The sequence below is a fragment of the Cebus imitator genome, unplaced genomic scaffold, assembly GCF_001604975.1.
Source record: "Cebus imitator isolate Cc_AM_T3 unplaced genomic scaffold, Cebus_imitator-1.0 Scaffold51, whole genome shotgun sequence".
Classification (NCBI taxonomy): Eukaryota; Metazoa; Chordata; class Mammalia; order Primates; family Cebidae; genus Cebus; species Cebus imitator.
In genome coordinates, this window is record NW_016107366.1 from 4556690 (window position 1) to 4569682 (window position 12993).

Here is a 12993-nt window from a genome sequence, read left to right on the forward strand (position 1 = left end):
AAAGGGAAAGAAAAAAGGAAGTCGCTTCAACCCAGCCGGTGAGACTGTAAGACACCACCGGGCGGAAGTGACGCGCGGAGAGGGTGCGAGCCGCTTGAGTAAGCGCCGCCTCTCTAGCAACCCCGGGCAGGGGCAGCACCCTCTCCTGGCTACGACCTCCAGGAGTACCCGGGCCTCGCTGATGTCGGAGAGAGAGCCCTTGGCTTTTGTTGACTTGCTGAACTTTGCTACTGCGATATGGTTTTTCTGCTGGGATAAAGTTCCTCATTCTGTTGTCATTGGGGTTATCGTGACTCGTTCAGACAGCCGATTGGCTGATGGTCCCGTCAATCTCCGGGGAAATTACTAGCCTCAGCCACATCAGAGAATTGTTCGTTGATGCACCTTCGTGCAGAAATGAAGAGTTCTGGAGAGAATTTGAGGAATTTCAGGTCTTGGGGATATTTTTCCCCGCTCAGGGAAAGGTACTCTGCCCTGTCTACACATTAGAATCACTTAGGGTTTTGGTCCCTCTAGGGTAGGGCCTGGACAAAAGCTTTTTTTTAAAAAGCGTTCCCCTCATCCCTTCCCCACAAGCTCTACATTTCCACCTGCTAGATTCTAATTCGTTAACAGGATTGACAAACTACTGCTCTTGTGCTTTTTTTTTGGAACAAGAAATTGTCCAGGGAAAAGATAAACGCAAATGAATTAGTCGCTGATCTCAGTACTAGTCTATTTTAAGCTAATTAGCATTGATTTTTTTTTTTAAGTTTATGACAAACTGCTATTTTCCATTCAGTTAAACTAAATGCGTTTTAATGATAGGATGGTAATGAATCTAAACTATCAATAAAAAGCTATATGCCTCGCAGAACTATGATAAACTAGCTAATGACATCATCTAAGGGTCCAGAAACGGAAGAATGATTGCTAAATCTTTTTTAAAAAATAGAATTTAGGCATCTTGGGAAAAAAGAACCTGATCTACACTGGATGTCTGGTAGTGTGAAGACTTTTTTCCCTGTACCTGCTAGGACTTACCTGTGAATGAAGTAAGACGGTCAACACCAGGAAAACAAGTGTTCATGGTGCCTGGCAGTAGAACACCTTGACTATCTCGGAATGAGTTAACTGGCTCCAAATGGACTTCTCATTTCATTCAGTAAAGTGGGAGCCTGAGACCATGTGTGTGGCGACACCTGCCGAAAAGCATTGTTTGAGACAATGACATTCTCTCATCTTTGGTTCCTCTGCTCTTATCCACTGAATGGCAAGTAATGGTTTTACTGGCCCAGACCTTGTAAAGTAGAGGTTCACAGACTGCATTTAGCCAAAAGTTATGCTTTGTTTATTTTAGACAGTATTGGCTGCCCTGTGTGGTTAAAAACAAGAACAAAAACGAACTTAGTTGCCAATATTTAAAATATGTCTATTTTACATAAAAATCCAAGTCATCAATTTCTCTGGAAAATGTTGACAATCTTTCAACAGAAGGGTTATATTATTGCCTGGTCACATTGCCTAGAGCAGAGTAGCAGCTTCTCTTTTTTTCTTTTTTCCGAGACAGAGTCTTACTCTGTCACCCAGGCTGCAGTGCAGTGGCACGATCTCCACTCACTGCAACCTCCACCTCACATGTTCAAGCAGTTCTCATGTTTCAGCCTCCCAAGTAGGGATTACAGGAGCATGCCACCACATCCAACTAATTTTTGTATTTTTAGTAGAAATGGGGTTTCACCATGTGGGCCAGCCTAGTCTCAAACTCCTGACCTCAGGTGATCCGCCCACCTTGGCCTCCCAAAATACTGGGATTACAGGCATGAGCCACCGTGCCGAGCAATAAGCCACCACACTTGGCGTGGCTTCTCTTTTATTAATAGATCATGTTATTCTTGTTTATCATAATCCCCACTATTCTTTACTAGTTTGTTACCACTAGTTTAGTTTAACTTGAGTATCATCACTTGTGTGTTATATTGTGATCAGTCAATTGCCAGTACTAGGTAAGTGTCGGGTGGACATTATTGGTGTCTACCCCACATCCATTCCCCTTCCCTCACCTTAAGAGAACCAGGATTTTTTTTTCAGGTATCCATATAGCCCCTTTGATTCCACAAATCTTAGGGAAAACTCCAATCTCCAAGGATTGCTTTAAATATTAAGTTCCATTACCCAAGCCAGAGTCCTAGTCAGCAATGGACAGTTTAATCAGGGTGAATTTCTTTGAATACTAGAACTGAAGACGTTTTTTATCTTCCAGATTTTTTGTGTGAGACTGAAACTGTTGGAGCCTTCCTGCTACCATCCTTGAGAATGGAGTGACCACACAGGGGTGGGCAGAACCAAGAGAATCTCAGGGAAATGGAGCCACATCAACTGAGTTAGGTCACCCCTAACTTCAACCCACACTTGAGAGTGCTAGAGAAGATTCTAAAAAGAGAGCAGACTTTTCTAGTAACTTTCAGTTCTCACCACGTAGGTAACTGTATTCTCTAGCAACTGGGAGATATGTCTTTCTCGAAAGTTCCAATTATCTAACAGCATCACAGGTGTCACATTTCTCTAGAAAATAAAATCAACTGTGTGTGTGTGTGTGTGTGTGTGTGTGTGTGTATAGAAAGAGATTTGAGAAAGAGAGAGAGACATTGTAAGGAATTAGCTCACAAGATTGTGGTGGCTGGATAAACGAAAATCTACAAGGCAAATTTGCAAACTGGAGCCCCAGGAAAGATTGCAATTTGAGTCTAAAGGCAATCTGCTAGCAGAATTCCTTCTTACTCAGGGGAGGTCAGTCTTTGTTCTGTTAAGGCCCTCAACTGATTGGATGAGGCCTACCTACATTGTGGAGGGCAATCTGCTTTAGTCTACCAATTTAAATATTAATTTCATCCAAAAAACACCTTCACAGAATCATCCAAAATAATGTTTGACCAACTATTTGGGCACAGTGGCCCAGCAAAGTTGACACATAAAATTAACCATCATAGTAGGTAATCATATTCTACAGCTACTGGTGAGATCTGTCTTTTCTGAAAGCCTCGGTCAGCCATCTGACGTCTTCCCAGTAGCCTGTCTCACCCTAGAGAATTGAGAAAATAGAATAGATGAAGAGGAGGATGGCAGCGACTGCTCTCATTGAGAACATTCCCTATTCATTTCTGACCTGCTACCTTCTATTCGCCATCTTAATCAAGAGAAAAAGGAATATCCCTGGAAAAATAAGTTTTTCCCTCACTCATAAATGAGAAAACAGCATTAGCAATGACAAAAAGGATACTTAATATTTTATTTCACTTTTAAAGTCTCATTGCCTGTATCAAAAACATAAGCAAACAGTAATCTTTTTTAAAAGAAGAAAACAGACTCAGATTTTAAGTGATTTTTTTTTCAAATGACTTCATGAATATTAGTTGAAGGACCCAAGTCACGTGATTTCCAGCCGGTCTTCATTAACTACTCAGCTTTGCCACAAGGTGGCATAAGGCGACACGCCTCCTTCCCCAGTTCCCCTTCTAAAGCTTTGGTTGCAGAGTACATCGGTCATGTCCTGTCTTCACCTTAACTCTTAAAAGCCTGGACAACTACTGAGGGCAGGCTTAATGCTCTCAAAACGGACACAATTAAGATATTTTGGATTTTTGTTTACTTTTTTTTCTACACTCCAATATTCCATGAACTCTGGATTGGGTTGTGTGTCAGACATAATTCAGGGACTCCCTTATTTATCTGTTTTTTTAGACAAGCTGCATTTTATTTAGCATGGTATCACTTGTTAAACAGAAACATTCTGATTCCATAGCCCTTGTTCTAGACTTGCTGAATCAGAATTTCCAGGGAAAGCTCTCTGAAAATGCAAGTTCTTACTTTTGTGATTATGCTTCCTCTCTGGGCACATTTAAGGAACACTGCTCTATGTGATGATGTCCAGCTACACCTGAGAGTGTTCTACAACAACCAGCCCCCTCCTTTTGTCTTCAGCTTCCCCTTCTCCTACCATTCACCCCTGCCACAACTTTCTCCTTCATTTCCATACTCCTGCCTCCTTCTCTCCAGATCACCTGGTCCATTATGCTACATCATGCTCAGCCCTCTTACTTTGTAACTTCTGGAGACCAGGGAGGTGGCTTACTCAGGGGAGCCAGAGCCAGGTCTCCCTTTTTTAAAGAGTGAGGACAAGATGTCTTAGCTGTCTATGGAAACATGAGAGCCAACTGGTAGTCACAAATTGTCAGAAGAGCCCCATTTCATTTAATGCTGTCTTAAAAAGCCAAAAGAAGTCTGGGCATGGTGGCTCACACCTGTAATCCCAGCCTTTGGAAGGCCAAGGCAGGCAAATCACTGAGGTCAGGAGTTTGAGATCAGCCTGGCCAACATGGTGAAACCCCATCTCTACTAAAAATACAAAATTAGCCGAGCATGGTGGTGGGTGCCTGTAATTCCAGCTACTCGGGAGGCCGAGGCAGGAGAATCACTTAAACCCGGGAAGTTGAGGTTGCAGTGAGCCAAAGTCATACCACTGCATTCCAACCTGGGCAAAAAGAGTGAAAATCTGCCTTAAAAAAAAGGCTGAGAGACACCATGCAGCATGCAGCTATAAAAATGAATGAGATCATGTCATTTGCAGGGACATGGATGTAGCTAGAGGCCATTATCCTTAGCAAACTAACACAGAAACAGAAAACCAAATACTGCATGTTCTCACTTATAAGTAGGAGCTAAATGATGGGAACACATGGACACAGAGAGGGGAACAACATAACCAGGGCCTAGTGAAGAGTGGGAGGAGGAAGAGGATCAGGAAAAATAACTAGTGGGTACTAGGCTTAATATCTGGATGATCAAATAATCTGTACAACAAACCCCCATGTCAAGTTTACTTATGTAACAAATGCACATGTGCCTCTGAACTTAAAGTTGAAAAAAAAAAAAAAGCTGAGAAAGTATCCATGTTACAATCATAGAACTGATCTTTTATGTCCTTATGCCCAGCCATGTGACATTCTATGTTTGGGTTTCTAATATTATTATCATTTTTATTTCTATTATGCTTTTGTGCTGGCTATGATTCCTTCATTAGAGGATGAGAATTTGGAAAGCAGAAGCCAGGTTGTCTTTTTGAATTTTCACTAGGTAGGTCTACTCTTCCATATTACTGTTACTGTGTAACTAGAAATCCACCTGGCCTTGGAGGAGAAAGAATAGCATTACTGAAATGCTTGCATCAGGCATTGGGGATGGGCGTACAGCACGTAATTACAAAGGTCAGATTTGGAATTTCCATTTCCAGAAGCATGGCATGACCATCTTTCAGGAAACAAGCTGCGGACTAAAACTGGATTTCAGCTGAGGCCATTTGTCAAACTAAGCAAAGGAGAATTTAGATTTTTAAGGCCTTGGTGGGCAAGCGGGACAGGAGACAAAGCCCAAGGACTATCATGATTGGGTGCGTATTAGAGACCCCTCCCCATACAAGCAAGGTAGAAATAATTACTTCTAACTGAAGGAAAATTGTCTGTCTCAAACTTTGGTATAAATATTTTTGCTGACTGATACAGAATTCTAGAAGGCAGTTAAAACGAGTTTCCAGAAATGCGGAGAAATAGAAGGGTCCAAAGAGGCCATGGGCAGTGTCTATGATCTCACTTTTATTTTTTAAACTTAAAAAATGCCATAAATCTTATCCTAACCCTGGGTAATTGTGCTTATTTAGTATAACTCTGAGTACAGATTTTGGGGCAACAGTACCTAATTAGGTACACCCAAGCACACCAACTTACGCTTGGAGCTTACAGGAGTTTCAAGACATGGATAAAGACTGTGCATCTTTTCCAATGGGCAGTCAAGAATGATGAGATGGATCACTGAATTCCAAAGAATCTATGTCATGCTGTATACACATAGCAAGGAGGGCCTTAATATTAGCAAAAACATCCAGTGTCACATTAAGTAAATGTTGTTAGCTTTAAGCTTCTTTGGCTTTGTAGCCTTGTTTATATTTAATTTGTAAGTATGTTTTTGTTTGTAAGCTGTATAAGCATAAAGCATGCATACCAAGTTTATATTTATACATTTTAATATTACAATTAAAATACCTTAAGTAAATGCTAAATGGCCCATGAGAAAATTGTTTTCCTTTAAAGAGGGGTCTGTATATTACTTAAGTTTGTAAAACATTTATTACTTAATTGTGTATCTACTGTCATGTGTGGTTCATAATTATGTCTAGTCTTTTCATTTTCTTTTAAATTATTCTAGGATCAATAAGGGAGAATCGATATTGATATAACTGATACAGTATATCAGTTTAAACATGTATTGACTCCAACATGTATTAAGATATGAATTTCTGGTGTCCAAAGGCATGTGGCCAAATTCAGTTAAAAGGACGTCTTAAAGCAGTAGTATACAACCATGAGCCCATGAATGTTCAGAATCTTGCCTCATCAGCACCCCTTTTCCTACCTCAGAAGAAAGAATAGGGCTGATTGCACTGATGACTAATGCAGTTATCTTGAGAGCTATGAATTCTGCAGAGACCGCCTCCAGAACCTCAGCTCTTGTAAAGCCTTTCCAGGTGGGACTGCCATCCTCGTCAACCCTGTGATATTTCTAGCACTCAGCCAACTCTCTTTTCTCACTGTCATAACCTCAGGAAACATTTTAATCATAAACATACACATACTGATACATAGTGAACTCAAGCTTCGTCTTTATTGCAGAATAATGGTAGTATCTCCTGCCAAAGGTATTTACAAAATAGGAGACACATAAGCTTATTTGGAACAGGTGGAAAGGAGTTCCTGACATCCTTTCCCTATTTTTCTTCCAAGCATAGTTCTGGTTGGTAACATTTACTTTACAAAAATGGAATAAGTCATTCTGCTTCACTTGTTGAACTAAAACTTCAAATTACAGTTTATGCACCAGCATAGAAGCTGGATACACTTGCAACATGTACTCGAATAATAAGGTTTTAACAGTAACTGGGGCCAGGCACAGTGGCTCATGCCTGTAATCCCAGGACTTTGGAAATCCAAGGCAGGTGGATCAACTGACATGAAAAGTTCAAGACCAGCCTGGCCAACATGGTGAAAACCTGCCTCTACTAAAAATACAAAATTAGCCAGACATGGTGGTGCACACCTGTAGTCTCAGCTACTCAGGAGGCTGAGGCAGGAGAATCACCTGAACCCAGGAGGCAAAGGTAGCAGTGAGCTGAGATTGTGCCACTGCTCTCCAGCCTTGGCGAGAGAGCCAGATGCCATCTCAAAAATAAATTAATAAAAATAAATTTTAAAAAATAAAAGTACTGGATGCCAGGGTAATAGGGATTTCAAAAGTATAGAGAGAAAGATACTTTTGACTATGTCCAAACAATGCAGCAAATTTTGACACTGCATTGACATTTCAAATATTCAGTTAACCTTGAAGACTATTCCCTTTCTCTTTTTCTATTTGTGCTTGCTTTTATTAATAGTCTAATAATTATGTGAGTAACCACTTACAACAGAGTGATGGCCAAGCCTAATTAAATAAGTGTGTTTGAAATGTGATCTTAACATTTAGAAGACCAGCAAAGAGATGTGTTGTTCCAAGCTGTTAAATGCTAAAATATGTGAAGTACTGAACATCTTGTTTTGTATTTTTTTTCTTCTTATGCAGCCTTCCTTTTATAAGTGAATGTCAGTTTGTACCAAAAACCTAAAATATGTCATACCCAATGATTCAGCTATTCCAGGTTTGATTATATGCTTGAAAAAAATAGAACCACATAGTTGTTTACATATGACTGCACAAAAATGTTTATCATAGCATTATTTATTGCTTAAAATTTTTAGAATCAATTCAAATAAACCATGAAATATCCTCAAATATAGAATTCTATGTAGCCATTAAAGTTGTGATATAGAGTTGTATTTCTTAACCTTGAAATATAAAAATATGTTGCGGAATGGGGTATGTTTCAGGAATATATGTGTAACATTTATTTTCATAAGAAATAAAAAACATTTAAAACCAATGTATTACCAATTTTAGACATACACAAATTGTTGCCATTTGTAATCTCTGCTTCCTCATCTCCTATTCACTCTATTCTCTAAGTGAAATATTTTGTCAACTATTTACATGTAAATAAATATGAAGGGGATTTAATATGTAAACTAAATAGCAAACACAAACCAAGCTATTTAAAGAGAGGGCTGATTGCAGAAAGCAGTTTGGAGATTTCTCAAAGAACTTAAAAAAACTACTATTTGACCCAGCACTCCCATTACTGGGAATATACCCAAAGGAAAACAAATTTTTGCATGCACTAGTATGTTCACCAGTGCCCACTTCCCAATAGCAAACACATGGACTCAACCCAGGTGCTCATCAATGATGGACTGGAGATAGCAATCATCATGGCAGACAAGAGGCAGGACTAGACTGCAGCTCTGGACAGAGCAATGTGTGGGGGCTCACATTATGAATTTTAGGTCCAAATCAACTGCAAGAACAAACCAGCAATCCCAAGAGGACTCACAGACCCTCTGAAGGAAGAGAACTACTCTTGCAGAACCCAGGAAAGCCCCCCAAAACTGTGAGTGCCCCAACTGGGGAAGTGGGAAAAGGAGACCCTCCTCTCCTGAACACACACACCCCACCAGAGAAGCTAAAAATCTGTTTGCGGGAAAACTTTCCGACTTTACCTGGAGCTGTGTCAAGTTAGAGAGCTGAGCAAAATAAAGGAAGAAGTAAAGGAAGTAGCAGTAAGGCCCTAGGAGCTCCCTGGGTCCCCAAGCAGCCCATTCCTGCCTGGCACCACAGGGATCCTTTGGTGGGGTGGCCAGAGGTAAAACTCCATAGGGAGAAGGAACTCTCTAGATGAACTTTGTAACAACTTGAAAGGGGTGAAAAGGGAGGGCAAAAATCTAGTATGCAGACTCCACAAGCAGGGGAAGAATGAAGACCTTGTCTTTTACAGCTGGGTGGCGGGTAGCCTGGGGCAGGTTTCAATCCTAATATTGAGTGCAAATGGCCTAAATGCTCCACTTAAAAGATACAGAACCACAGAATGGATAAGAACTCACCAACCAACTATCTGCTGCCTTCAGGAGACTCAACTTACACATAAGGACTCATATAAACTTAAAGTAAAGAGGTGGGAAAAGGCATTTCATGCAAATAGACACCAAAAGCAAGCAGGGTTAGCTATTCTTGTATCAAACAAAACAAACCTTAAAGCAACAGCAGTTGAAAGAAACAAAGAGGGACACTACATAATGGTACAAGGCCTTGTCCAAAAGGAAAATATCACAATCCTAAACATGTATCCACCTAACACTGGTGCTCCCAAATTTATAAAACAATTACTAATAGACTTAAGAAATGAAATAGACAGCAACACAATAATAGTGGGGACTCTACTGATGGCACTAGGCAGGTCATCAAGACAGAAGGTCAACAAGGAATGGATTTAAACTATACCTTGGAACAAATGGGCTTAACAGATATATACAGAACATTTCATCCAATAACCACAGAAAACACATTCTATTCAACAGTACATGTAACATTCTCCAAGACAGATCATATGATAGGCCATAAAATGAGCCTCAATAAATTTAAGAAAATTCAAATTATACCAAGCACTCTCTCAGAGTCTCAATAAATTTAAGAATTATATCAAGCATTCTCTCAGATCACGGTGGAATAAAACTGGACACCAACTCTAACAGGAACTTTCAAAACCACGCAAATAGATGGAAATTAAATAATCTTCTCCTGAATGAGCTTTGGGTCAAAAATGAAATCAAGATGGAAATTTTAAAATTCTTAGAACTGAACAACAATCATAAACCTATCAAAGCCTCAGGGATACAGCAAAGGTGATGCTAAAAGGAAAGTTCATAGCCCTAAAAACCTTCATCAAAAAGACTAAAAGAGCACAGACACTCTGAGCTCATACCCCAAGGAACTAGAGAAACAGGAAGAAACCAAACCCAAACCCAGGACAGAAAGGAAATAACCAAGATCAGATCAGAACTAAATTAAACTAAAACAAATAAACAAAAAAATACAAAAGATAAATGAAACAAAAAGCTGGTTCTTTGAAAAGATAAATAAAATTGATAAACCATTGGCAAGATTAACCAAGAAAAGAAGAAAGAAGATCCAAATAACCTCACAAAGAAATGAAACAGGAGATATTACAATTGACACCACTGAAATACAAAATATCATTCAAGTCTACTATGAACACCTTTATACACATAAACTAGAAAACCTAGAAGAGATGGATAAATTCCTGGGAAAATACAACCATCCTAGCTTAAATCAGAAAGAACTAGACACCCAATAACAAGGAGTGAAATTGGAATGGTAATTTTAAAATTACCAACAAAAAAGTCCCAGGATCAGACAGATTCACAGCAGAATTCTACCAGACATTCAAAGAAGAATTGGCACCAATCCTTTTGACAGTATTCCACAAGGTAGAGAAAGAAGGAACCCTCCCTAATTTATTCTTTGAAGCCAGCATCACCCTAATATCAAAACAAAAAAAGGACACAACCAAAAAAGAAAACTACAGACCAACATCCTTGATAAACATAGATGCTAAAATCCTTAACAAAATACTGGCTAACCCAATCCAACAACATATCAAAAGATAATCCACCATGATCAAGTGGGTCTCATACCAGAGATGCAGGGATGGATTAACAAATACAAGTCAATAAATGGGATACACCACATAAACAGAATTAAAAACAAAAATCACATGACCATCTCAATAGATGCTGAAAAAAAATTCAACAAAATCCAGCATCACTTTTTGATCAAAACCTTCAGCAAAATCGGGATACAAGGGACATATCTTAATGTAATAAAAGCCATCTATGAGAAACCCACAGCCAATATAATACTGAATAGAAAAACATTTAAAGCATTGTGATATTGTGCTGGCCTAGAGCCAGAACCTGAGCAAAACTGTTTTTTAAATAAGTTGAAATGGCTGCCCCATTCTCCTCACAATAACTACTGTCCTTGGCCTCTGTAAATAGAACTGCTAGTTTGTTCTATAAAACTATGTAAAGCTGCTTACCTTTTCTTATCAGTAACTGCTAAAATCTGTGACTTCTACCACCACCCAGACGATGTGTAAACAAATGTATATCTTGACTTCTGTAAACCACTGAAGTAACAAACAGAATGACAAAAGTCCCCTGGCCCTTGGAATGTCCGGAGACTCCCGCCCTCGTCTCCACCCAGGAGGTGAATCACAGAATCCCCTAGCCCTTGGAATGTCCGAAACCTTTTCATCCCCATCCCCACCCCTCACCCCCACTCCCAAGGTGGTTTTTCGGGTATAAAAAATCGTGGCACCCTCCTTTTGGCACCACAGTTTGGAGAGACGTGAGTCCTCTGTGGTCGCCGGCATAATAAATGACCCTGCAATCTGGCATACTTTTGTCTTGGTGATAACTTTCTACACTTGGTCTAATACAACAGCATTCTCTCTGAGAACTGGAACAAGACAAGGATGACCGCTCTCACCACTCCTCTTCAACATAGTACTGGAAGTCCTAGCCAGAGCAATCAGACAAAAGAAAGAAATAAGGGACATCTAAATCAGTAAAGAGGAAGTCAAACTGTCACTATTTACTGATGATATGATCATTTACTTTGAACACCCTGAGGACTTCTCCAGAAAGCTCCTAGACCTGATAAAAGAATTCAGCAAAGTTTCCAGATACAACATTAATGTACACAAATCAGTAGCTCTTCGACACAACAACGACCAAGCGGAGAATCAAATCAAGAACTCAACCTCTTTTATAATAGCTGCAAAAAGTAAAATATAATTTTTAGGAATATACCTAGCCAAAGAGTTGAAAGACCTCTATAAGGAAAACTAAAACACTGCTGAAAGAGATCACAGATGACATGAACAAATGGAAACACATCCCATGCTTATGTGGGGAGAATCAATATTGTGAAAGTGACCATACGGTCAAAATCAATCTATCAGTTAAATGCAATCCCCATCAAAATACCACCACCATTCTTCACAGAATTAGAAAAAAGCAATTCTAAAATTCATATGGAACCAAAAAACAGCCCACATAGGCAAAGCAAGACTAAACAAAAAGAAGAAATCTGGAGGCATCACACTACCTGTTTTCAAACTATGCTATAAGGCCATAGTCACCAAAACAGTATGATACTGGTACAAAAATAGGCACATAGACCATTGGAACAGAATAAAGAACACAGAAATCAAGCCAAATACAGCCAACTTATCATCAACAAAGCAAAGAAAAACATAAAGTGGGGAAAGGACACCGTTTTCAACAAATGGTGCTGGGATAATTGGCTAGCCACATGTAGGAGAATGAAACTGGATTCTCATCTCTCACCTTACACAAAATCAACAAAAGATGGATTAAGAACTTCAACCTAAGACCCGGAACTATAAAAATTCTGGAAGATAACATTGGAAAAAACCTTCCAGACATTGGCTTAGGCAAGGATTTCATGACCGATAACCCAAAAGCAAATGCAATAAAAACAAAGATAAATAACTGGGACCTAATAAAACTAAGGAGCTTTTGCATGGCAAAAGGAACAGTCAGCAGAGTAAACAGACAACCCACAGAGTAGGAGAAAATCTTCACAATCTATACATCTGACAAAGGACTAATATCCAGGATCTACAACAAACTCAAACAAATCAGTAAGAAACAAACAAACATGACTGGGCATGGTGGCTCATGCCTATAATCCTAGCACTTTGGGAGACCGAGGCCAGTGGATAGCCTGAGCTCAGGAGTTCAAGGCCAGTCTGGGCAACATGGTGAAACCCCATCTCTACTAAAATACAAAAAAATTTTCCAGGTGTGGTGGCATGCACCTGTAATCCCAGCTACTCAGGAGGCTGAGGCAGGAGAATCACTTGAACCTGGGAGGGGGAAGTTGCAGTGAGCCGAGATCACGCCATTGCACTCCAGCCTGGATGACAGAGTG

General features: G+C 39.7%; 1 long non-coding RNA gene across 1 annotated transcript in view; it reads left to right on the top strand.

The window, feature by feature from the left end:
* Nucleotides 1-1834: 1834 nt before the first annotated feature.
* Nucleotides 1835-12993, top strand: part of LOC108303846 — a 17092-nt gene continuing 5933 nt past the window's right edge. The window contains exon 1 of the long non-coding RNA XR_001824993.2: nucleotides 1835-2314. This is a non-coding gene — a long non-coding RNA (uncharacterized LOC108303846). The remainder of the gene's footprint in view (nucleotides 2315-12993) is intronic.